Source organism: Mauremys reevesii, linkage group 9, assembly GCF_016161935.1.
Source record: "Mauremys reevesii isolate NIE-2019 linkage group 9, ASM1616193v1, whole genome shotgun sequence".
NCBI classification, from domain to species: Eukaryota; Metazoa; Chordata; order Testudines; family Geoemydidae; genus Mauremys; species Mauremys reevesii.
Genome location: NC_052631.1, coordinates 91,344,956 through 91,371,157, shown reverse-complemented (window position 1 = coordinate 91,371,157; position 26,202 = coordinate 91,344,956). Strand labels below are relative to the sequence as shown.

General features: G+C 44.4%; 1 long non-coding RNA gene across 1 annotated transcript in view; it reads right to left on the bottom strand.

The window, feature by feature from the left end:
- LOC120372541 overlaps positions 1–20,065 on the bottom strand; it is a 36,657-nt gene extending 16,592 nt beyond the window's left edge. The window contains exon 1 of the long non-coding RNA XR_005585035.1: positions 19,578–20,065. This is a non-coding gene — a long non-coding RNA (uncharacterized LOC120372541). The remainder of the gene's footprint in view (positions 1–19,577) is intronic.
- Positions 20,066–26,202: the final 6,137 nt, after the last annotated feature.

The following is a 26,202-nucleotide window of genomic DNA, read 5'->3' as shown; positions in this document are numbered from 1 at the left end:
CCTTGTTTTGGGAGCTGTGCTAGCACCGGTTTTGGAAAGCTTGCCGTGTAAGGCCTTGTTTGAGCAAGATACAGAAGCCTAACTTTAAACATGTGCGCAGTCCCACTGACTTCACGATGTGAGTAATCCCATGACTTTGTAGTCGTGTTATTTATTCTTTGTATTATGGTAGCATCTAAAGGCCTCGAACAGGATCAGTGGTCCCATGTGCTGGGCCCTGTAAACCGACAGCGGCAGCCCCTGCTTCAATTTACAACCTAAATAAACCAGAAAGATGAAGTGTGGGAGGGGAAAATGGAGGCACAGAAAGTAAACTGACTTGCCCAAGAGCACAGAGCAGGTGAAAAGCAGAGTCAGGTCTCTCTAGACCTGCTGTTCTCAACCTATTTCATACAGAGACCACTTGATCCGTAATGGGATCAACCTCTTATTTAGCAGGGATCCAGTGAATTAGAACAATGGGAAGGGTAGGGTAACCATGATCCCCCCCAAAAAACACCTGTTAACAAATTCCATGGAGGGGGTGCGTCTCAACCCCCAGACTGAACCTTTCTTTAGACTATTGTGACCAGGTTAATAAGTTGCAAATGTGGGGTTTGTCTAAACTCCCAACACAGCCTGGGAACAAGTTTTAGGACAAGGGTGGGAAGCAAATGCACATAGCGCAGAACTACAGAACTGCGATTTTGTGAAGGGCAACATCTTACCTGAGACTGAATTTGGGAATGATGTTGCAGCAAGTCTGCAGCAAACCATTGTGCGTGACGGAGAGCTATGATGAGCAAGCATCTCCTGGAGGAAGCCGCCTCTTTATAGCAAAGCAGGACAAGTAGAAAAGAATGGTGGGAACAGAAAGAGGGAGCCCCAAACCAGCAGTAGAAAAGGCAAAACTGAGACTGGAGAGGGAGGCTCAGCACAGGTCTGGGAGACTGAGGGGCTACGGTTGGCTGAGCCTCAATTTGTCATCAGTGGCCCTTAGGACTTGTTCCTTCTTCTGCAAAAAACAGGGCTTTTTATTTTCTCCTTAGCAGACTTGTGTCATTTTTTAGACTGTTTATGCCTGTCTAACTCTGGGTAATTTATTTCCTGGGCTTGTCTCCATCTCAGTCCTACAAGGATTTTTTTTTTTTAAAGAGGATTTAGTGCTCAAGAAAGGTCCCAGAGTGACAATGCTGGAAAGCAAAGTCCTCCCTACTTTGTACAGCCTGAGCAGTGGCAATGCATGTACAGCCTGGGCAGTGGCAGTGCAGTGCAAACTTCTCCCCACAGCCTCGCCTCTGCTTTGCAGGGACCATCTTTGGGGTACTCCAGTCCCTGTTGTCAGCCAGCCGTTAGATTTAGCTTCCTCCAAGACTGACAATACATTTGCTAAATGGAGTGAGCTGTTTTGTTTTTGAAGTGAACATCTGTCCACTAGGAAACGAACTGAGCCCACCAACTCATGTGACATGAGCACCACAGACAGGCAGATACTTAAACCAGGGACAGTGATCCTAACACCTCAAAGAAAAAAAAAGTCCCACAAGGGAATGAGATGCAAGCCATGTCTGAGCCAGTCCAGAGAAGCAGGTAGCAAGTTATGCTACTCTTTGCATTGATGTAACTCTGTAAGTGGACAGAGCACTGCCCAATAGGAACCCTGCAGTGATATGTTAATCATGCAAAGGCCCAGCTCTTCCCTCAAATACACATGTGCAACTCTCACTGTATTTGTATATCTGAAGGAAGAATCAATCCCAGACTGCAAAGTCTACTGACATAGAGCAGGCCTGCCCCCTCAATGAAAGGGGCGGATATAATCCTCACCATAACATCTATTCACTTTTCCCAACCTGACCTCAATCTTATCCTCATTGAGCTCCAGCTAAATAGCTCTCCATGCCCCAATCTCACCTATACACCGCTAACAATGTTGGGGAGAGAGACAGAGGAGATAGATAGAATCTAAGCATCCTATCTGTCTTTGGTGAGTCATCCATAGAGATCTTGAACAGACAAGATGGAACCCTTTGAGGCCACATGACTTCTTGGGAGGGGCACAGTTCCCTCAGCATCTATTCAAGCCAATGGGAGTGGAGGATGCGGAGTAGCTTGCAAGACTGGGAACTGAGAAGCAGCTCTAAGATGGCAGTGGAATTCAAGTCAGCTTGCCATTATCCTTTGAATACCTTTGAATATCCTACCCTGCTTTGTAGAACTGACAAGGATGAATCTTATTAAAAATACAAGATCATATTTTTTAGATGCCAACCACTCAACCAACATAATTAACATTGCATGAGCTAAAAGTAACCGAGAATAGCTTTAAGATATCGGAGAGTGTTCTTTTTATAAAACGTGTGAGCGTGCTGAGGAAAGAGCGGAATTAATATTGTTGCTTGAGGCAGTTAGGTGCACTACTGCTCACCTCTGTCAATACACTTCAGTCTGATGCACAGTCCAAGGCCTTTCTTAAGCACAGATTGCAAAGGGTGCCAAATTGCAGCATGGCATAGGGATGTCCACAAATGGGGATGTCAAACTCATGCTCTCTTGTGTGCTGTGAATCAGGATTTGCGCTCAGGTGTCCAGAGGAGAAAGGTTGACATAAAATGAGTTATTTTACTACCTAAACAAATAAGAGCAGAATTGGGTCCAAAATGCCACTACCCCTGTGTCGTTAAAAGACCATGACGTACATGGAATACGTTGCCGAAGGAGACCATTCAAGCAAATAGTATAACTCATGGCAGTAAAGGCTGGAAGGTTTGGGCCTGTGATGAGGAAGGATGATAGAATCAAGGTCTCCCAAAATATAGCAGGTTTGTAGGGACAGAGTGGTTCTCAGAATTGCGTTCAATGAGGTTCATAGTATATCTGTGTGTCTACTCAAAATAAATAGACCCACGTTGTTGTGTTCTACTCCCCTTCATTGAATCATGTTTACATTGTTGAAGAGCAATGGGATAGTTTGCCTAATAGATTTAAGATGGTTAAAGCAAGTTTGTCATTTTTAATTATAATTAGTAGTTGATTGGTCAAGCACTTTTGCATTTCCTACTAGGTTGAGAGGAAAAGGCCTTTATTTATTTTCTAGTTATGCAGCAGCCACGCTACCTTATAGATTTATGCCTCGCTTGTGTGTTTTATAACACTCCCAGAAACATTAGTAATATTATCTAGGCAGGAGCAATAAAATCCCGGGACCCTTTACCATCTGTGGCACTGACACCAAATCAAACAAATGAAGTGAAATACGGATCCAAGAAAATAGTTGTGGGAGGCATATGAATCAAAGCTCTCCATAATACCTATGCCACCAGTGTCAATATATTACATCCCTATTGAGCTAGGCCAAGTGTTTCTTTCTGAAAGATGCAATAGTAGAAGTGTTGCTTTGGATCTGAAATTGAAAAGGATATGGAATTCTGTGTCTATTTTTAATTTTACATAGTTTTGTACTTTTATAATCTGAATCAGCTTTATTTTATTTACTTATTTGGAAGAATCATTTCTACCTTCTTGTAAGACAGTTTAGGGGTGTTTCAAACAAGATCAAAGAAAAAGAAAAGAAAGCACAAGATTTAGTAAAACCCTAGGAACCATACATGGGCAGGGACTAAGGGACTGATCCTACTCCTATTAGAGTGAATGAAAAAGTCTTAGATAACCTAATAGTCTTTTCAGTTTCTGCCTTCTAGGATTCTGTAGGTTCTTGTGTTAGATTCCTCCTAGATATTTGCTTGGCCATGACTGTACCATGGAAATATTTACTTTAACAGAAACTGTTATGGACAAACTGTATCCAGCAGGTGCTGTTTGTGTTGTCAGCATTCAGGTTTTGAGTCATATGGAAAGCACCTGATTCTCAGCCACACTGAGACCCTTTTACACCGCTCTGATGATAGAAAGACAATATTAAAGCAGGTGTACTTTATGGCCTCTTTGTGCTGCCAAAGCAGTGTAAACAAAGCCTTAGGATAAATGAGTATCAAGGCCAAAGCACTTTTAATGTTCAAAACAGGGTGAAATGTGCCAGTTTGCACCCTCTTGGTACAGGATTGTCATGGGATCTACAAACCCCACACTGGGCAACGAGAGGTTAAGGAGCTGCTCTGGGCTCAGCCAGCCCTGCCCTGCCACACCTGCAAGACACACACAGGCTGGAAGAAAAGTTAAACGGGAGGCAGAACAGCTCACTTGGGAGCAGGCCAGGGATGAGAACAGACCCTCAACCCCTGAGGAAAGGGACAAAGGAAGGCAGGAGCTTCCCTGACAACCACTGCCTGAAGACACATCCCTGCGGGAAGGGATGGCCTGATATACCTTGAGTGGGTGTCATTCCCCCTCTCTCTCATACTAACTCAGCTTGTTGGTGTTCATTCCCACTGCTTATTGTTCATGGACTATCCCATAAGGGGAGACTTGGAAGTGACCTAGCCAGAGGGCCAAGCCACAGTAGGCAGAGCAGTCAGGGGAGAAAGAACGGTCATGCCATGCGTAGCCATGAGGAGGCACCAAGCAGTTAGCGGTCTCCCTCACAGGGATATATAGTGGTTTGTAAGTCCTTCCCAGTAACTGGGAGGCTACATGAGTGCTATTCTGCTGCATACACGCAGCCAGCCTTCTGCATTTAGCTAAGATGGAACAGCAGTAAAATATTTACCATTTCCACTCTGTCCCTCCATAGTTCTCTGCGAGTCCAATGGAACTGTGTGGAATTCAAAAGGTGTCTGTTCCCCATTAAAAATGCCTCTGATAGCTATCAACTGTTGGCAGGCATCCTTCTCACAGGAACGCGCCAAATGGCAGTATGTATTAGTCAAAGAGTGTTGTGTTCATCAGTGCACTGCCAGCTAATGCCTAATATTCTGCTCCAGCGGTGTCCATATCACATTCAGAAGGGAAATCACCCCCTTCCCTGGCACTTAGAACCTTCGCTATTAGGGAGCCAGCTACCAGCATGCGCCTTTACAAATAAATTTGCTAATATAAACAGCTCCTTTCTGCATCCAAGAACCCCCTGGGAATGGTGCATGATCCTGGGAGGAAATGGATTGCATCAAAATGAAAGCTGGTACACTGAGCATCGTCCTCAGCCCATATGTTTTATGGGAATTTCAAAAGGTAACATATCACTCCATTAATAGACACATAGGTCCACATTTGCAATATAGTCAATGATGTAACTTGCCCTTACAAGTTAAAAATACTAAGTCAAAATGATAAAGGTGAAAGGAAAAAAAATTGAAAAAAATTAAACACAAAATCTATTCTATGTGGCCAAATATCTTATCTTCAAGCCATTTGTTGAGGCCCTAGTCTTTGAGGAATAACATTAATCCTCTCCTGCTGTTACTGTTCTCACACAGGAACAATGGTTTTCCTATGCCAGGTACTGCAATAACCAGTCTGTGAACAAGAACAGGATTTAACCACCAAAACACACTTCGCCATAGCCACAGCTTTCAGATTTGCTGTTGGTTAAACCCTGACAAGGCGCAGGGAGTGTTTGGCAGATCACTGTCATAGCCTTTAAGGTAAGCACCCTTAAAAATACTCAATGAGCCCTGGCAGGCAGGCGGGCAGAAGGAAAGAAAACCCAGCACAACTAAGTTCCCAGTCCTCGTGTACGTGGTTAGCTTTACTCATGTGAGTAATCCCACTGAAGTAAATGGAACTACTTATATATGCAAAAGTTAATACAGGCTCCTGGGTCTGATCCAAACCCATGTAATTAAAAGGTTTCTCTCCATTGACTCCAAAGGGCTTTTGGATCAAACTCTAGGTACATAAAGCTAAACTGTATCGCTTTGGCTGGTGTTGCTGAACGCTCTCAAGTTACAGTCACACAAGCGTAAGCGCTCACCAGTCTGTGGAAGAGCCACGCAGCCTAGCCGTGAGCGATTTCCCCTTTATTGCGCACACAGTTTGAAATGCTCTATTTTAAGCTTTTTCCCTCCCTATTCTAAAAGGTTTAAAGGTGACAGTAAAATCACAGTCGAGACACATTGTTTTATACCGACCATCAGTGACAGTGATTTATAACTTAATAGTAATTCCCCAGGAGTACTTAATAATATAGATTAAACCCTAATAAAAGTGCTTCCTGCAGATTTAAGTGACTAACTGTGTGATCTATTAGGCTTGTCTCATAATACACGCAATTTTTCTTGGTAACTGTGGAAATTTCTAAGGAATTGGCAGAGTTTGCAACAGGAGTATTTAACAAATCTCTTTACTTGAGGAATTTTTTTACAAATTAATTCCAACCTTGGATATAAAAATACTTAATTCTATATCCTCAGTGAATATGCATTAGAAGCGTTAACTGTATGTATTTTAAAAACTGTGGATGGGGTTTTATCCTGGATAATTGTAATTATCCTTCAAACATTCAGAATCATTAAGAAAATTAAACTGTTAAATACTCTTCAGACATTATAACTAATAATGTCAGGCTCGAGTTTTATGTTTTAGTTTCTAGTTATTTTATCTGTCTGAATATACATTTGCGGCACGCAACTCAATGTATTCTGCGTTATCCCTCCAGGCTCCCGCCATGGTTATGTGTTGATCAGTAAAGGAAAATCTTAACATACAGCTGCTTTTACTTAGCATCTGTTCGAACCCCAAGAGATTAACGAAGCTGGTGTTGACTAGCATGTCCAAACATCACAAGGCTCTGCTAATGTTTTGATCAGTCTGGAGCAGCGTGCTTAAGAGCCTCCCTCACAGCTAGAGGGTGGGAAATAATCACATTGTATGAAAAGGCCAAATGCTCTTGACTGGTAATGAAATTGTGCTGAATATTGATTCAGAGGGCTAATAAGCTCAGAAGTTCAAAGCAAGCACTAGCAGGCAAACGTGCCCCCTCCCGCCGGCTTCAGACAGCACCACAGTGCTACCACAAGGTAGGATTTCTAGGCCTTCTAAATATATAAGATTAGAAAAGCAGAGTGTTGAAAGCAGTGTTGTCCCATGGCCTCTTTAAGTAGACAGAGGTAACATTAACTCAACTTCTGCTACTGGAGTAACTGTTTAAAGTGATTTACCCACACATAAATAGAGTTTCCCCCCCACCCATTGATATTCAGAAATTATGCAATTTCCTTTTTTTCCCCCTTCAAACTGACTAATCTGCAATTAATGTTCAGCTAAAACTCATCCTTCATTCTGCCCAACTATCGTGGAGATGCTAATGACAGTGTTCAGGCATCTGTCTATTTTGCAGGGGATATTCATGACACACTAGCATCTAAAAACATTACTCTGAATGTGTATGAAAGGCACTCTAACCCCCCAGCTGGCATCCGTCCCCGTCCTATGCCATGACATGCTGCCCTTAGAGGAGGAACGAGGAAAGTCTCTTTGGATTCAGTGGTAGTTCTCCCCATAAAGGAATTTCAGACATGACATACTGCTCAGAGAGTACGTCCTAGTGCTTTACATTTCATGCCATGGCTTGCAAGTGATGAGACAGCGAGATGCCTCCGTACGTTAAGTGTGGTGATTTGTTGCACAACAGCATCAGTAGACGGGTAAATCCATGTCTGGTGGACTTTATACCCTTCTCATTCCCTCTCAAGTACACACCACAGCACGGCTGACTGTGCCTTGCTCACAGGACTGAACTTCACATTCCAGCCGCTCAGACTGGATCTCTGGGACAAAACCCGCATTGGACAGGCCCATCTGGGTGTGGCACCTATAAAGTCCTCCCCTCCAGGGACCTGTGACTAAAACGACTCCAAAACAGCTTCTTCCAAACAAAGCATTCGTTATTCACGCAAAAGTACACTGCATGCAGAGCAACGCATGCAAACAAGAAAGTCAGAAGGCTTTTACCTACCCCTTAATCTTTCCTTGGAAGCTCTCCTCAGCCCAGATCCCTCCATCTCTGACTGGGTGAAGCAGGTTGACCTTTTGCAGCTTCTGTACCTTTCTCTTTGCCAAAGACTCATCTCCTGCCAACAGTCCACCCAGCTCCCCTTCCTCCCTAGGCTAGCATCTTTAAGGCTTTAGGAGTCCCTGTAATTGTAGGTTTTGCCTGAGAGAAATGCCCTTTGCCAGCCTGGATGGAATCAAGCAGAGGCACTGCCCAGTTGGTAGCTGCCACATTGTTCCCTTAAGGAGCCTTAGTGGTATCTATGGGTATGTCTACACTTCATTGTAAGCCCAGGGTTAGAAGAACGAGTTAACAGAACCCTGGTTTGTTAACCTAGGGCTTGAGCATCTACACTCATTTGGAACCTCATGTCAGGAATTGTTGAACCCTGGGTCCCAACCTGGGGCTCCAGCATCTATACTCTATTATGTGAGCCCGAGTCCAAACACCCTCTCCGCCAAATCACTTTTTCTGCAATCTATCTATTGATCGATATATATGGAATTAGTCAACATATGAAGCCTGGGAAGAAGGCAACATTTATCAGGTTACAGAACAACCCCATTTCTCCTCTCTCTCAAATAATGGTAGTATATTTATCATAACATTTAAGCTCTTGAAAAGGGTACTGTTTCAGAGACCTATACCCATCTTGGAGGGCTACATCCCCAAAGAGCAATCCAGTTGCAGACAAGAATGAAGCACTTGCAATCAGGTCATCACAATGAGAACCAATATCAAAGCCAGCTACCAAGGCAGGTGCAAAAAGCAGCAACCTTTGTGGTCTTGTCCTCGGCACATGATATGGTTTGGCAGGATGGCCTGAAAGTGACTAAAATAGTAGTGCACTAAAGAATAACCATCGCAAGTTCCATGTACATGTAATGGAACAGACCAGCAGACCTCATCTACTGAACAGCCGGCTCCAACAGGGATCCATCTTGGCACCATAACTCTTTGGTATTTATATTAACATGCCACAGACCTAATCACAGAAATTTGGATACACAGATGGTTTTGTGCTCACCATTCAAACAAACGCCTTCACCCAAGTGGAATGCATCCTCACAGAAGAGCTGAAACAAAATGGAATACTATTAGTTATGGCGACTGACTGAGCCCTCAAAAAAAAAAAAAAGCACACACAGCTGTCACTGCATTCCACCTGAACAACTGCAGAGTGAATGACACCTTCTGAGACACGAAACTCAGGCACAAGGATTTCCAAAAATATCCCGGTGTGGTTCTGCATTGTAGCCGCACATCCCATCAACATTCGATGAAAATCACAGCCAAGGGAAAGGCTAGGAACAATATAATCCACAAACAAGGCAGGATCGGTTGGGAAGCAGACGCTCAGACCTTGGGGACAGCCACTTGTCTTCTCAGCCACTCGTCTTCTGAATGTTGCACACCATTATGGGCGGGTAGCGTACATATGAAACTAGCTGATGTGCAATTGAACACTGCTGTGAGACTTGTCACAGGAATGCCAACGTCACTGACAGTCGGCCTCTCCATCCTTGCGTATATCTTACCACCATCTATCTGAAGAGAGGCAGCAACAGCACGAGAAAACAAACACACGACAATGAACCCGCACTCGCTCATCTCCAGAAAAAAAAACAACCTACAAGATGTCGCCTTAAATCCAGGAAACTCTTTTGGTTAGCAGTCAAAAGCTCTCAAAGACAAATGACATCTGCTTGTTAGGTGTGAAAGTTGTTAAAACAGGTGTGTCACCTTTTCCTGGGGGGAAAAAACACATCAAGTTTTCGGAAAGGAAAATGACTCCACGTTTTTGCTCTACTGACTCATCAGAATGCTTCCCTCATCCTCTCTCCTGCAGTAGGAAGCATGTTTGTCTGTTCCATTGGCGAGATATTAAAATTTGCAACTAGATCTCAGTGAGAGACTCATTAAGGCTGTCATTAGAAGTTCTTTGATGTGTGGGAAAGAGAAAGGAGAGCTGAAAATATTTGAACTTAACCTTGTCATGAGACCCTCATTGTTGAAGGTTTCCAAAAAAAAATGAGGTAAAATGGGCTCCCTTTTTCCTTTAGTTGAATTTTTTTAAAAACCAAAAAGCAATGGATTGAACAAAGTGCTCATTTTGCTCTTTGCAGGAATGAACAAAAATAAATAAAAACTTGCTCTTCATTGATTCTGCTCAAGATGTTCTCCACACATTTCAAGGTGACAGCCAATCATTTTCAATTTTCCTCTATCTGAACATCATATTGATCACTTGGTTATGTGCACTTATGTATAGGTTTAGATGCAAATAAAGAAAGGGAAGGCGCACAAGACTGACTCAATACATGATGTGGCAGTGTAAAGTTTTGATCAGCATAAGTTCAGAATGGTCCCATTATTCAGCAGTGGCACAGCTGAGCTGGTGCCAAGGAGAGAGACAAGCTGGGTGAGGTAATATCTTTTATTTGAACCAACCTTTGTTGGTGAGAGAAGTTGGTCCAATAAAAGATATTACCTCATCCACCTTGTCTCTCTGACAGCCTGTGGCCAACATGGCTACAACATCACTGCATGCTGGTCCAATGAAAACTTCACGCCACACAGCAGCATTACATATTCTGTGCATGTGCTTGTGTTATAACAGAGCTGCTTTAGAAATGTTTTATAGGATTTTTTTTAAATTGCCTATAAAGAGCTACTTTTCATAACCCTGTACCCCACTGAGGTCTAGCTACAGTAAGAGGAAACAGATAACCAATGCCATTTAAAAACAACGAGGAGTCCTTGTGGCACCTTAGAGACTAACAAATGTATTTGGGCATAAGCTTTCGTGGGCTATAACCCACTTACAGCCCACGAAAGCTTATGCCCAAATACATTTGTTAGTCTCTAAGGTGCCACAAGGACTACTCGTTGTTTTTGCTGATACCGACTAACACGGCTATCCCCTCTGAAACCAAGACAATTTAGAAACATCTGCAAGTGATCTACAATAGCTTTGCTGTTCAGAATAATGTACATATTTTAAGATCTGATCTCTTGGGCCCAGCCAATGCATCAAGCAAGTCTTGTTGCAAAGCAAGGAATCTTCTCTTTCCTAGGGCATAAAACTCCCATTTCTACCTTTGATAAGTCATCAGATATCAGACCTTCAGCCTGAAAGAGGGGCCAGCCGCAATGTTTGGATTCAGATGTGGGTTCAAGGTAGAGCTAGGCAAGACACCTTCCAAATGAGCAGCAGCCTTGCTCACCGTGAAGCTCTGGGAAGCGTCATGCCTTTGGAATCCACACCAACTCAGTGTGGCGTTCTGTCGCCCTTTAGCGGTAGCTGCAACACACGTGAAGGTTGATGAGCCTCCTACAGGCTTACCAAATGGAGCTAACTCTTAGCTCAGGCAGGAGAGAATTATGGTTTTACATCTAGAGGTCCCAAGTTTGATCCCTGCGGCCAATGGGTCATGGGTTACAGCTTAAAGCTAAATGCCTTGCTGAGTTCCCACTGGAGCAAGGTGCTTCACCACTGCTCCCAACACATGTCTATTGCTATGTTCCACAATCCTGTGTGTCTTAGAACTGTAGCAAGATAGGATGAGTGAGGCGAGGTAGACTAATTAATCAGGTCTTCCAATGGTACATTACAGCAACAAGATCTCATCCACTGTGGAGAGACACTGAACAAATAAAGATTGTGTAGCTTTGGAAAATGTCTGATGCCTTTGATCAAAATTCCCTCAAGTTGCATAGGGTCATGGCGGCAAACTGGCTTTCACAGATGTTCTTCAGACCTGGTGTAGAGCAATTCTCACCGCATGCACTGGTCTATAGGCTCTCTCCGCTGCACATAAATCATTAAATTCTCAGCAAATACTAGTAAAACTCATCAGATGATAAAATAGGAGCATAATGTAATAATGGTAGTGAGAACACAGTGCTGTCCATTTATGACATTAAATGGACAGGTTCCCTACTAGTGGGCCTTAGTAAAAACAAACACTCCTACTGCATGGGCCAAATCCTATTTATTAATATTATGGTAGTGCCTGGGGATCCCCAACAAAATAAGGGCTTTATTGTGCTAGAAACTGTAAAGACAAATAAGTCCCTCCAGTAAGAGCTGGCTTTACCCATGCAAACCGTCCCATTGTCTTCAGGATCCAGCCCAACATTTTTATCAAGGCACTTAGTATTGTCAAATTCCAAACACCCTAGCACGCATGATTAAGCATGGAATTTATAGCTGAGACACAGATGTGGCACAGCTGTCTGAGTCCAGGCCTGGGAGCCAGTAACTCTGGAATTCTTATCTCAGCTCAGACTCTAATTTTCATTTAAAACATCTCAGCTGCTACAGATGTGAAAAAAGGAGTCAACTTGTAAAAAGCCAGGGATGTGATTTCACAGAGGCCACTCAAATGAAAGTTAGCATCTGGGATTTAAATGACAGCTATCCAGTAGCATTCCCTATCTATCCAGCCATGGCATTTGTAAAGCGCTAGTCATCAGGGTATTATCTTAAAAAGCAAAAGGAAGTTCTGACAGTCATACACCGTAACAGCTGGATCCATATTGTAGATGGACTTGTGTACTTACTATATCATGGATTCAATGTTAACTTAATGAACATTTGATCTTTGCAATGCTTATTTAGGTCAATTGCTTTTTTGTTGTTGTTTTTTTTCCATTTGTCCATCTGCAACACTGCAGAGAGAGAACTCGCCTGTAGCTTTTATTTTTGCATGCAACTAATTTTTTTTTTAAATCTCCTAACACATATATTGTCCCTGCTGCTGAGAAGTAAAATGTGTCATTGCACCATCTGCTACTCACTTGCTCAATAGGCTGCACAGCAGCATGTTGCTGAGTATAATATTCCAAAAAGAAAGAAACCGTTCAGCCCAGTAGATATGGCTTTTGACAGAGCTGGAGCCTGTTCTCATTAATCATCCTGCTTTGCTACCTTGAGTACCTGGTGGAACCATTAGGCCTGCATCCCCAATTCAATATTTTATGTCACTATCATACAATAAGACAGCTCTACGCTTAGTGAAGGGATAGAAAAATGGAAGATGCAGCAGCAGGCTTCTGATGCTCATTGATTCCATATCACAAGATTGGTCCATAATTCATGTGCAACATTCCTTGGTTTCTGGGGTGAGGGAAGATGCCCACCCAATACTGCTTACTGGAGAATGCACCCAACAGGTGCACGCCTCTGTATTTTCCTAAATGTACCTCAGCAGGCATTGGAATTGTAACAGACAATACATGAGACATTGCAAACATCCTGATCTGCTTGACAGCACCATCTAAACTGGGTTACCTCCCAGTGCCTGCTTACCAGTCTTGCCCCTCCTCCACAGGAACAGAATGTTCCCTGGCACCAGAAATGCTGTGGTTCTGCTCTGCCAGGAGGAGGGGTTTGGGGAAGCACATGCTTTGCCCAGCTCGGTGTGGGCTCCCTGTATTGCGGATGTTGCAGGTGGGACGGGGAAAGGCCGGGGCAGAGAGGATTTATTGCTATTCTAAGGCTCTGCCCATGGATGGGGTGTACTCAGTGAAGTGTGCCCATGTAATGAAGACAAGCCGTGAGACTACAGAGCAGCTGTGCGACCGACCACATGACAGCCACCGGGAGGATTCCTCCTTTGCTTCCCCCAAGCATCTAGTTGAAATACTTGGCTTTGACATTGGTTTTGAATCAGAGAACCCAGTTCTGTGAGGTGCAAGTGCTTTCAATTCCCTTTCACTTCATTAGCAGCTAAAGGTATAAAGCCCTTTGTAGGATGAGTGTAAAATGGAGTGTTAATTAACAGGTCCAGTAAAAAGCGACAAAAAGTCCTGTGGCACCTTATAGACCAGGTTTCAGCAACCTTTCAGAAATGGTGTACTGAGTCTTCTTTTATTCACTCTGATTTCACATGCCAGTCATACATTTTAACGTTTTTAGAAGGTCTCTTTCTATAAGTCTATAATAGATCACTAAACTATTGTTGTATGTAAAGTAAACAAGGTTTTTAAAATGTTTAAGAAGCTTCATTTAAAATTAAATTAAAATGCAGAGCCCCCCAGACTGGTGACCAGGACCCGGGCAGTGTGAGTGCCACTGAAAATCAGCTCATGTGCCGCCTTCCGCACATGTGCCATAGGTTGCCTACCCCTGTTACAGACTAACAGATGTATACCCACTTTGTCATGAAGTGGGTATTCACCCACGAAAGCTCATGCTCCAATACGTCTGTTAGTCTATAAGGTGCCACAGGACTTTGTTGCTTTTTACAGATCCAGATTAACATGGCTACCCCTCTGATACAGGTCCAGTAAAAACATCCAACAGTGGCAGAGCTATGAGAGCTCTAACAGATACTGGTGCTTGGGTAAATCCTAGACATCTTTTTAAAAAAAAAAAAAACACTTTCCAACCAACAGGTCACATCACATCCTCTCTTTGCAATGCTCTATGGCAGGGCTGGGCATGAGGCACATGCAGCTCTTTTACCACCTAGGGGGTTAGGGAAGCTTGGAACCAGTGCCTTGCAGTGGGGAGGGAGGTCTTGGGGCTTCTGCCCAGCAGGGTGCACCTGCCAGAGCTCAGGGCTTCAGCTGGAGCTGTGCTGAAGCCCTGAGCCCCGGTAGGTGCGCCCTGGCTCTCAAACTTCTAAAGATTGTCACATGTGGCTCAGAGGGCCGCTAAGTTTGGCCACCCCTGCTCTATGGACTTATTGATGCAGCCTAAACATGTGGCATCACCGTGTGTCACTCCGGCCAGTATTGCTGAAACTGCCAGCAGACGCTGCCTGAACAGCTCTACTTTAAAAACCAAAAGAACATTTCAAGGGTGTATTAAAAAAAAAAAAAGCTCCAACTGTGGCAAAAAATACAATTTGTGCCAAAAATCATCTCAAGTAGCAAGTTCCATCCCACTGGAACTCCACCGAGCATGTGCTTGAACAACTTGTGTTTATTTGCAGGGCATTAGACAGGCACATCAGAGTGTCCATACACTAGGTCCTATTGTCAGTTTGATTTGCATCACTGGCCTGCTGAAGCTTCCTGTCCTTGACTGAAAAACTACGGTCTGAATATGAAGGCCAAGGGTTGTGTCTTTTGTCATTAACACAAGACAATAATCCACAGGCACAGTGGGGTCCAAATAGCCATATTTACTAATTATACACAACATGCACAGCCTACCTATGAATATGCTGTTGATCTGGTTGGTTTCTGAAATGTAGAACACAGTGAGGAGGTGTTCACAAACTATTTACAGCGATACTATCCAATTCTTATTAACTAGTCCACCGAGGAGCTCCCTTTTTAGTAACAAAGGCTTTTCAGCTGGCTCACGCTGCAAGGATGGTGAAATATTGTAGGGGAGTTTAGTTCTAGAACATGACTAGATCCACATTTCAAGAGGTAGGCTGCAAAACTAGAGGGCAGCGCAGTGCAAGAATAGATCAGCGGCATGATGATCACTCATGAAGCTCTGCAAAAAAAGCTGAGGAGAAGAATAAATTCACCCCCTTCTTTCTGTAAATCAACTCCCTATTTGAAAAGTGTGGCTGCTTGCCAGCTGACCAAAACACAAAGGAACATCTGATACTCTCCAGAACATACAGGGGCACATTCTCCACTGGTATAAATTGTCACGATGCCATTGACATCAGTTGAGCTCACAATTTACACTAGTTGAGAATGTGCCACGCAGAATCACTGCTCAACCAACACTGCCACATACTGCATGGGATTCTGACCTTACACCAGTGAAATTGCAGCCAATAAAGTTCTAAGCCAATGGCAATCTATTTTGTAGAGGATTATTTAAGTCAAATATTTATCTTCGATAAAATTGATTACCAGAAGGAGATCAAACTATCATTGTCATGGGGGGGGAGGGGCAATCTGTACTGACCTTCTTCCTCCCACCCCCCAAAAAACCCTAAATCATGTTGTTGCTTTTTTAAAAAAATCCAATTTGACTTTCTTCCTAGAAATAGTATGTGATTAAGTCAATTGAAATTCTTTTTTTCCAAAATATCTCTTAATAGAAAAGTGATAAGTGATACCTTTCTGTTAATAATGGAAAATAAACATTTCAATGAACATTTTGCAAAATTATCTTCATTTCCTTTTCCTAAGTGTGTCAAGACTTAGAAAAAAATTTCATTGTTCAGGGAGCTCTAATCAAAAGAAATGCTTGATTTCTATTGAATTAGAACCCTCCTTTAAACACCTCTGATGCACAGCACTCACTCTTCTGCATTTTACATAAGTAATGCTACTACAGTTCATCCACAATCGCAAAGGACACAGACAAGCAGGCAGATAAAAGAGAAGTGAAGAACCTGAAAGCGATTTCATAAAAGTGATAAGATCTCCTAGGCAGAAACACATTTTTCTACTTATTGTTGCCTAAGGATAACACACTCCTAGGCATAAAGACACGCAGTTCCTCATGTCTGATGAAAAGGTTACTAAAGAAGAAGGGGGGGAAAAACGGTCCGTCCCCCCCAAATCTTTGACTTGAGTCAGAGCAGAATCTGAACATGCCTAACGGGGAAGCAAAGAAGCTGCCTTCAGATATTTTCTCAAATACAAATCTTGATTGAACAAGTATGTGGTAAAATTATACCTCCAAGTTAGAATTGGTGACACATTTAAAAAGTCAGGTTTTTGAGGCATCAGCTGAAAAAAAAGAGCCCTAGAGGGAAATTTACACAGAGAAGACATTATGCTAGGTTACAGTTCCATTACATCCTGACAAACCCACTCAAGCGGTGGTTCTCAAGCTGTGGGTCAGGCCCGAAGCCAAGCTCGAGCCCCACCACCCAGGGCCGAAGCCAAAACCTGAGGGTTTCAGCCCTGGGCAGCAGGGCTCAAGTTACAGGCCACCTGCCCTTGGGCTTCGGCTTTGCCCCCCTCCCTGCCCAGGGTGGTGGTACTTTGGCTTTGCCCCTCACCCCCCCCAACCCGGGGTGGCAGGGCTTGGGCCAGCTCAGGCTTCAGTCCCCCATCCTGGGGTCATGTAGTAATTTGTGTTGTCAGAAGGGGGTCGCAGTGCAATGAAGTTTGAGAACCCCCGCACTAAAGCGAAGCAATCCCTGACCAAGTCCACCACACCCATTTAGTCATCTCTTGACCCCATACATTGGGGGCATATCTGGCATATAACATAACCCTGGTTTGACATGCTTTGAGGAACCTTTTGAAGCTCCATTGAACAGGCCTACTAGGGCCTAGTTAAAAATGCTACCATTGTTCTTATTATTTGTATTGTGCTAGCACTCAGGAGCCCATTGTGCTAGACCCAGAACAACAAGATGGTCCCTGCTCCAAAAAGTTTTCCATCCAAGTACAACACAACCCTATAATTCGGGAAGTCAGAAAGAGCCAATCTGGCCCCCAATCTCAGGTTTTTGTCCAGCTTATTATAGAGATAGAAGGTAGCAACAGAACTGGAGTCAAGTCTGGATTTTAGGTTCTGATACCGGCCCAGCTCAACTCAGAATTTCCTTGTCTGGTGCCTGCTGCATGTTTGTAAGTCAATGTTTGCGAAGGTTATCATTATTCACTGCAAAATACTTGTGTTGTTTTATCAATCCCAATCTCCTTTCCAAATGGCCACATTTCCATTGTTCGGTATAAACTCTGTTCCAGATAAAGACTACACACACCCTCTATATGGTCAATCCTTGCACTCTTCCTGGAGTTTGATATTAGCAACAAAGTAACTCAGGATATAAAGGAAACTCCATCCTAAGCCTTCTTCCTAGAACACTGCCTGTTCCAGATCTTAAATTCCTCCCCGCAAGAGCTACCCCCAACTTCCCTGTATTCAACCTGGAGTCTAATGAGCCCCACATGCTCCAGTGAGTCGGCAGGAATTCACCAGCAGCTCCCTGCATGATTCCAACTACTGCTAACAGGGCAGGACAGCAGGCAAATCCTTTCACATCTGCCAAACTAGTGTATCAGAATCTGAAAATAAATTAAATAAAACCACTCTGCAAGTGCTCATTTGAATATATGCACAACCAACCCTGGAGAACCACAGAGCAAGTCTGGATGGCATTAACTGGCAAACCATATAAGCGTTCCCTAGAGCAATCAGGCTGTCATTTAAGATCAGCAATTATCACAACCACCTCACCCTACGCTGGCACTCCCACAGAAACCTCCCAGACCCCACAAAGTGGGGCCCTCACATGCATTTAGTTTGTTTGTTGGCTTTTAAAAATGGCGGATTGTCAGGTTTTAACAGCAAGAAATAATATTCTGTGAAAGGGAGTCTGCAGACTGGGGACAATACGGTCTATTTATAAGAACAGCCGGAGTCCATCCCTCCAGCATTTTGGATGTGGCACTCCCATTGTTCCAATTCAGCATCAGAAATTGCCAAAGAAGCACCGCAAAAGTGCATCTCCACATATCTCCAGGATCAATGGGCCAACTTCATCCTGGGGGACATCAATGGAGTCACAAAAAGGCTGCATTTAGCTCACACAAACACTAAAAGAACATTAGCAGTGTTGCAAAGTCAAGCACTCCAAATTTAGGAAATGCCAGAATTACAAAAGTTGCCTGGTGCATACTGTTTTTTCCACAGGCCCCCCTCATTCAGTGCACAGGAAGAACCTACTCTGGGTATGAATCAGGGCTGTGAATTTTCATAAAAACTTCAACCTCAGACAAACACCTGGCATAGAAAATTACTGCCCAAATGGTTAAAGTTTGGCAATGTTATAAGCCTCTGAAAACAGGGTCTTATAATGGGAAGTGTTGGGCAACCTTAATAGGCAGTGCTACCAGTCCCGCCTAGAATATCTGGTTATGGCGTTAGATGAATACGTCAGTTCAGACCTGTTTTGTAAACTATACAGAGCAATTCCCTTCTACTGCACATATTGTTCACGGCACTTGTTTCCCTCACAAAAAATTATTAGAATGCACAGAGCATGAATCACGAAACAATCAGAAAGTATTTACCAGGGCTAAAGCTTCTTGGGCTTTTTCATATGGTGGACCTCTTCCTAACACAGTGATCATCTCCTAGAACATCACCTTTCCCAACCATTCCCTCCTGATTCTTCACCTTCCCTTTTGAATCTACAGTGCCTGAGAACATCTGAAAAGGGCTATTGCGACAACAGAAAAGAGCAGCTGAAAAGAAATTCACATGCATGCAGCAAGTCAGCCTGCTTGGTTATGTTCCCCTCACTTTGTGCTATTTAATTTTCCCTTGCTGATTGTAGGGCATTAAACCACCCTGGCAGCCCCCGCTGGAATCTCTTGAGATGGCTTTGCAGTTTGGTTCTACCTTCCTCAGCCCCTGCTGTCCCTCTAAATCAAGTGACAGCTGAATATCATTAGAGTAACATCAAAGATACACCCCAAAAAAGAAAAACCATGAAGCAACAGAGCAGGGCACGGAGAAATGTAATGTTTTAGCTTACTAGATTAAAACAAAAAGCAGTACATGCTGTCAACTAGTCCCAGACTGAGCTACAGGTAACATCATTGTTTGAGGATTGACAGCTGCTTCATCATTATGACAGAAGCAGCTGTGTGAACTCTGAAGTGTTTCAGGACTATTGTGGTCTACAGAGACCAGACTGCAAGAGGACTCATTAGCAGCACTTGACACAGTTTGTCACTGTGTCAGCCACATAATATTGCAGACTCATCTTAGAACACATCCATAAAGATTACTTTTCACTCTTGAAGTTTTCAGTCTTACCAGCAGCCCATGAACTTTTCTACCACAAGCTGGAAAAACAACAAAAATATCTTCACTCTGTAAGACAGAAGGAGGGAAGCTTTAAGACAGTCAAATGTTATAATCCTCCTGGATGGCTATAGCGTCTTGCAATCTAAAATTATGGTTGAAAGCCCATTTTCTCCAGCCCGGTTCCATAGTGACTAAAAACAGTCAGTGCTTGATGGCTGTTCAAAAGACCTTAGCAAAATGAATTGGAAAGTCTTCATCCAGTTCCCAGTGGCAAGTTTTTCTCCATCAGGAAAACCACCACCACAACTGGCAGTTTTGCCAACAGCCAGGGACCAAATGGCCGTTTCATGGGGTAGTGGTAGGAGAAAGCCCCACCCAGGCTACAGATCACATTAGTGAGAGCTTTAGAAATAAACAGATTTTCACATTTATACCATATACAGTTGGCTTACAAAGATTGCAAGGCTATTCACAGGGCCTATTTGCTCCCTGATCCTCACCAGCTGGGAAACATTGATCTACTAATCTTTCAAAGCTTTGAGCATCCATGGTGATGCTACGTATTCCTTCCCCAAAGCTGTGATTTTAATTGGCTTCAATCTTCATTCTTGCTTTGCCCATCCACAGCCTAAGCCATCCTGCAAGGCTTCATTAGCTTAATGGACAAATGAGTAGGAGTTTCAGGAAAGGACTTTTGTACTAGATCTCTTGCTGCAGTTCCCGCTGGTTACATATAGTAGACCCAGTCCTGAAGACCACACTCACATGGGAAGTCCTAATCCTTTCTTTGGGTTTAACTTGATCAAGGAGAACAATTGCAATTCTAATTAATAGCAGGCTTCTTACTGGGAAAAAAAAAAGAATCAATGTTGGGCTGTGGGGAAGGGCACTGGAAGGGAGGAAAGGGGGGGAAATCTGGGTGTATTGGGAAACTAGTGAGTGGGGGGTTGTGTTGGGTGCTGAGCAGCTGTGGTGGGGCTCTAGGCAGGGGGGTGCTGGGCAGGGGGTGTGTGCACAGCACTGTGCATTTGTGGTGGAAGGGTCGTAGGGGGGCTCTGGGCATAGTGGATCCGGGGGGCGCTGGGCAGGGGAGCTGTGTGGTGCAGCATGGGCCCACCCCCAAGAGGAAGGGGCACGCTGGTAGCACAGGGCCAGGCGGACCCGTGTGCCTCTGGCTCCAGTCGGGGCTATGCACCTGTGTCTGTCTGTCCCCCCAGCTTGCCCAGTGTGTCCTGATATTTCACTCTTGTGACCTGGTCACCCTACAGCATCTCAAATGAAAGGAAAGTCAGTCATTGAGAGCTGCTCACATTTTTCCAATAGATTCTCTTTTTTTAAAAAATTCCCCCCCTCCCATTTTTCAACCGGATGTACACTCAGCCCATCTGCACTGGAACATAAGCCATGGGCTAGATGTAGCTGTGACACTCCTCCTCCACTGTACAGCCGAAATCCCCTACTCTAAGTATAAAGAAAGCTGCTATCTCAGATGTCCCCGTGTGGTAACTCCCTGCAGATGCTAACTTTTTAATGGTGACCCCCATATATCAAAGTCTGCGCGAGTAAAAAGGGCTGAAGTAAAACTCCCAGTGACATCAATACAAGCTGACTTGTGTGAGGATGGCAGGGTTAGGCCCCAGTTCTGTAATGAGCTCTGTGCAAATGGAGCAGTACCAGGATATATGGGCCCGATCCAAAGCTCATTGAAATGATTGATAGTCTTCCCATTGAGTTCCGGGAACTGCAGCCACTGGGAGCTGCAGGGGTGGTGCATAAAGACCACCCTGGCCTCCCTCTGCCCAGGAGCCACTGCCAGAGGGGTGTGCCAGTTGCTTTGGGAGCCATGCTGCCCAATGTTAGTGCTGCCTCCTTCCTGCACCCCTCCTGCACCCCAACCCCTGCCTCAGCCCAGAGCCTGACCCCTGCACCCCCTCCTCCACCCCAGCCCTCTGCCCCAATCAAAGTACCTCACTTCATTTTCATTTACTTCCTATTACTTATAATACAGGAGGAGGAGGAAGAAAAAAAGAATGAAGAGCAGGGGGAGGAGATGAGAGAATGTTCTTTTGCTTGGCTGGGTCCTGAGGGGAGGGCCCCCAAAAATGAAGCTGTGCACAGGGCCCCATGAACTCTAACTCTGCCACTGCTTTAAGCAGGTATCCAATCACTTCGCTACAGAAAGTAGCTATTTTATTAATAAGAAAGAGCCAAAATTCAGAATGAGAAAGAGAACTGAGCCTAAGGCCGACCCCAGAACTTACTACGGCTAAAAAATGTTCCCCTCAGATGTTGGCCTAAATCAGCTCCCATGGAAAAAAAAAATCCAGAGAAGGTTAAAAATGCCCTGCAAGCTCTGTAATATGGAACTTGTGACATTCTTGAGACATTCGGGGGAGGACTTTGCTGTCCCACGGAAGGGGCGTAGCTTCGCTGTAAGGAGTACAGCAGCGCTGGGCATTATGACCTTAGGATATGATCTGTACTGATCAGAACTGGTGTGTATGACAATAGCTCCAACGAGCCCCAGCAGAGATCGAAGCCCGATAGTGCTAGGTGCTGTGCATACACACAGCGAGATGTAGGCCCAGCTCCAAAATGCTAGTCATCTAAACAGATGGAAAAAGATGAAGTGCCTTACCCCAGGTCACACAGCAGCTCAGTGACAGAGCTAAGAGTGGAACCAGGTCTCCTGTGTCCTAGTCAAGCAAGACCACAGCCGGTGGGCAGTTGTAAAATGTCACTCAGGATGCTAGGATCCTGTTCAAACTGTACAGCATAATTGCCTGTTGTATTCTGGGCTGCCATGAAACAACATGAACTTCTACTGTGCATCACCTCCTGCACTTCAAGACACCAGTATGCAGCTGGTATTAAGTAACCTCCTTGAAGCAGTAAGAGGCAGATCCTTTTAGCAGCTTGGTGAGGATGTCTTCATCACTAGGAATATTCCTCCTCTTTAGGTCTTAAAATCAAATACTAAAGAGCCAGGATTAAGGAATGCTGGGTTTGTGGCTGGGCGCCACCAGAGCCAGAACAGTCACAGTTAAGGGTACCTCTTAGGGTGTGCCTACACTGCAATTAGACACCAGTGGCTGGTCCAAGCTAGCTGCCTCGGGTTCACAGAGCTCGGGTAAGGGGCTGTTTAAATTGCGATGTAGACGTCTCGGTTTGGCTGGAGCCCAGGCTCTAGGACCCTGCAAGGCAGGGAGGGTCAGAGCTCGGGCTGCAGCCCAAGCCTGAACAGCTACCCCACAATTAAACAGCCCCTTAGCCCAAGCTCCGTGAGCTGGAGTCAGCTGGCATGGACCAGCCACGAATGTCTAATTGAAGTGTAGGCACACCCTTAGCGTCTGATCATGCAGGTACTCCGAGGGCCACACCCAAGCCCATACACCTCAACTAAAGCTTTTCTATGGATGCTAACGGGCTTTGGGTCAGGCCTTAACTGTGGTAACTATAATTCAGCTCTCCTCAGACCCTCGCAGCCACACCCACCCACCTCCTGCTATAACTTTTATTTAAGAAGTTAAAGATCTTTAAATATTTCTGAGCCATAGTCAAATCCCTACAGTAAAAGCAGCTTGGTGGGATTAATGCATTGAATGGCTAAATAGTTACCATGAGAGCTGTGCAGACCTCTCATATTTTCTGCAGTCTGAGGACCTTCCTTTGAAATAAGAAATTCTCGTATTCTTGCTTATTTGTACTGTAGTAGTGTGTAGATGGCTCCAATCTAAATATAAACCCCATTGTGTTAGGCCCTGTACGGACGTGTAAGAGACCGTCCCTACCCAAAAGAACATATAAATGTAGGTAGACACCGGATGTGGTAGAAACAGAGATATGGAAAGGTGATGTGACTTGCCCATCAGATCAGCAGCAGAGCCAAGAATAAAACCCAGGTTTCCTGACTCCCAGTTCAGTGCTCTAGCCACTAGGTCATGCTGCCTCTAAAGAATCAAAATGCCCCCGTTTTAATCATTTCGTGGGAACCAGAAATCCCCTCTGGGTGCTCCCAGCCCTAATCCCAACAGCTAGTTAATTAGGTTTCCGGTAGCAGTGAGCCTCCTTGGGTTGATTCCCTCTTGGGGAAGGAAGAGCCAAGAGACAGTAAATGAAAACAAGTGACCTTGCATGGGATATCACTGAACAGTAGCCAGAATTGTTAAGGATACAGGAACACTGGAAGTAACAGGAGAACTTTAGTATTGCTGCCTTATCTGAAAGAAGAGAAGGAGGGGGAAAACTTGGTGGAGGGGAAAGAAGAGAAAATGCAGAAGCCATGATAAACAAACATGATGCTGCACAAAGCATTGCTTCAAAAGAAATACTTTAAAAAAAATCCTTTAAGTTAATGTAAAGATTCTTAGTTGGAAAGGAAACAGCATGGCATTAACACCTGGGTCTCATTAATATGCATGCCAACCTGTTTCCAAGATAAATAACTGCATTCATGTAAACCATTTAATATAAAAGCCGTCATACAGAGACGCACTATCCAATTCATGCTGAGGTTTTAATTTAAGTTTAGAACATAATTTGGGCTGTTCTAATTGAGCATTAAAAAAATTAAACATGCAGGTTTACTTTAAGTACGGTTTACAGCTCCTTAAAATTAAGACAAACGTAGAGGCCGGCTGTAGCTGTGACATTTGGACCCAGATCCCAACTATATCCAAAGTTCAGGGGTGTTCCAATTTGGAGTCCAGGCTCCAGTTTATTGTTGAAATTAAGTCTTAACCTTTCCTTAAGCCCAAAAGAAGGTTTAAGTTCCAGGTTTCCAGTTAAGCCCCATAGCGCTGTTCAGACGTGGAAATACTTTATATAGGTATGTGTAGCTTTGCTATCTATAGTTAAGATCATGAATATCCTGAGTAGTCCTGGGGAAACTTCGGTTGACTCTTAATTTAACTTCAGAAGTCTTCATTCAAGGTGTCATCCAAACCCAAACGCAGAAGTTCCTCCATCACTAATTTGAACTGAAATATTCATCCTGATGGGGCCAAATTCTGCCCTCAGCTGAGCACGAACAAGCCCTATTAATTTCAACAGGAGGCGCACACAGAATTTGGGCCTTTTTTCCCCCCCTCAACCCCATACAAATGCCAATATTTCCCACTGCCCTATACTTAACTCCAGTTACCAATAATGAGTGTTGCATTATAACATCAGCAGGGCAATAAACCTCTATATTTATTTCCGGGGAATCCAGAGAATTAAGGCAAGATTCTTTTTGGGGGGTGGGGAGGAAGAGAATAATTAGGGCTCTGGCCCTCCATTCAAAGAAGGCTCCCACACAGCAGCGAGCCAATGGGCAGCAGGTGGGATGGCAGAGAGAGGATTGCTGCTGGCTACCCATAAGTCCTTGGCCAGAGCCCTACGGAGGAGGAAATGCACTGTGGGTGCCAGGTGTCCCTTCATCTCTCAGGTTTCCCGTCATGACACGAAAAATAGCAAATCCTGGCACACCACCTCACTTGACATGCATGACATACCCTACTGGCTTCTCCAGGGAGGCTAAATCAAAGCCCCCATAGACTTAATCCTCCCCTCAGGCTGCCTTTCCCAGGAAAGGGCTGACTGGTCAATAAAAGAGTGAGATGGACTAAATAAGTTGTTTCAATAAAGCGTAATTGCCTTCTGGGCTTGCAGAAAGCCATTCCTGCTCCCATCTCTGACCCAGCCCTCAAGACTCCAACCCTCTCGCTTCACTAATGATGCTGGCCTCCCAACTCCCTTCACGCCCTTCTCCCACTTTCGTCTCTGCTCCTTCTTCTGTGTGGACTTAATTCTATGCCTAGAATTACATCCCTCGCTCGGCACTCCCAGGACTCTCTCATGCTTCATTGAAGTCCTTCTGCTTCTGCTGTGAGGATCACGAATCCCAGGCTAGCCCACTATTACAGCAGCCCTATTCTAATGTAAATTCATAGTCATCTCCATCCCCTGGCTCCATCCCAGTGGGTTTGTCTAAGACCATACAATCCTAGGGATAGGGACTGCAGCCAGATCCTCAATGGGAATTAGGCCTCTAAACACCATCGAGGATCTGGGCCAGGATCTGTAGTGGTGTCTTAGCACAGCCCAGAGCACGCTGTCAGCGCTGAGTAAGGAATACATAGCCCCAGAGGAGTATTTCCTTCTTGTGAAATCCCGGCTTCGATTTCACTAATCAAACAAATCCTTTGGATCAGGATTTTTGTTGTATAGGAATATATGGGCTAAAGGTGTTACTCACTGTCCAGCGTTCAACAGTGTTTCAAGAAGGCCTGGAGCTTGATGTACAAAGGCCTCAGCCTGCTTAGCACCGTGGGAAACACAGGTGCATTTAAAAACTTTTAAGCTTTTACTAAAGAGAAGGAAAAACAGTTAAAGCACTTGAAGTGTAGAGTATTAAGCAGGCTCCCCTGTTCCCTTCCATGGTAGCTGGAGATGCCGAAAAGGGAAAGCCCCTTGTTTGACAATCTCTTAGCTGGTGTAAAGGAGTCCCCTGAGGTTGTTCTCCTGGATGGTGGGAGAACCTGGCCACGCCCAGTTATTTACTCTGGATGGCTCCAGCCAAGGTCTCAGTCTGTTATTACTTGCAAGCCTTTGCGAGCCTTCTTAAGTCACCTTTTCATCCCCGCTCAGAGAA